Here is a 1,330-nt window from a genome sequence, read left to right on the forward strand (position 1 = left end):
TATATTATTTACAAATAATAATAATTATCTGAAAAAATAATTTGAGATTTTAGAAAAAAAGATATATTGTTAGTCTTAATAAAATGAGTATAATATAATTAAAAAATGTGTTAAAGTTTTAGCGAAAATAATAATAGCAACTAAAAGTGAATAATATTATAATCTTAGAATTACTTTTAGTAGCCATATAAAATTTTGAGAAAATGGTCACAAAAAATTATAACTTTAGGGGCCATTAAAATTTTTTTTTATTGACAATTGTATAATTGCTACAAAAAGTGATAATTTTTAGCGGCCATTAAAAAGATCTTTATTGGCAATTATATAATTACCGCTAAAATCTTTTAGTTACAAAATATAAGATGGCTAATCTCTAATTGCTAGTAATTATATTAATGACTATTTTAATTATCACTAAAAACAAAATAAATAGTCACTAAAAATCATTTTTTCTAGTAGTTACTGTATTAATTGATTGATTATATTAATTGATTGTTATTTTGATATGTATGAATAAGAATTCATATATATACAGGTTCATCCATCATTCATTCATTTTAATAGTTTACATCATATTATTGAGTATATATATCACTGAAAAGCCTCATATAAAGCAATCTGTTTGTGATTTACAACACATATATGTAATTATAGAAATTAATACATTACAACACATATATGCAATCGCCAATCGGTCTCTATTTTTTAACTTGCTCTCAAGGAAAATTAATCAATTCCCTCCAGGCCCTTGAGGTAGATCCATTAATTAACTTATATTGATTCTTCACCACTTCAGCTTTGCTGGAAAATACTATAAAAGCATTCAAAAAAAAAAAAAAGTAAGAACGTCACATTAAGAAACAAGAAAAGGAATTCAAATAAAACAAAATGAGCAATAATCTATTTGAAATTTGTGCCCCCACCTTGTCAATAAGTGATTGATAGTATGGCTTTACTTTTTCAACGTCCACCAAAACTTTGCTTTTGCTATAGAGATCATATTTACTACATAATACATAAAATTACAGGTGATGTTATTGATTAGTAATAATACCAAATGCTGTGTGCAAATTATTTGATATATATATATATTAAAAAAAGACTAACTTGAAAATGTGAAGCCACTTCAAGTTCTCAAAATCTTCTTCACTCATGAAATGAGTATATGCTCCCTCCTTATGCAAAGCTGCAAAAGAGTTTTAAGCTTAATACATCGTTATTGAAAGAAAATTCTAAAAAATAATTATGATTTTTTTTTGGTTTACAAAATAAAACGAACTTTTGTTGCCCAACAAAAAATGCCTTCTTATGACATAAAAGGAAAAGCACA

This window comes from Arachis ipaensis, chromosome B03 (assembly GCF_000816755.2).
Source record: "Arachis ipaensis cultivar K30076 chromosome B03, Araip1.1, whole genome shotgun sequence".
In the NCBI taxonomy this organism is placed as follows: domain Eukaryota; kingdom Viridiplantae; phylum Streptophyta; class Magnoliopsida; order Fabales; family Fabaceae; genus Arachis; species Arachis ipaensis.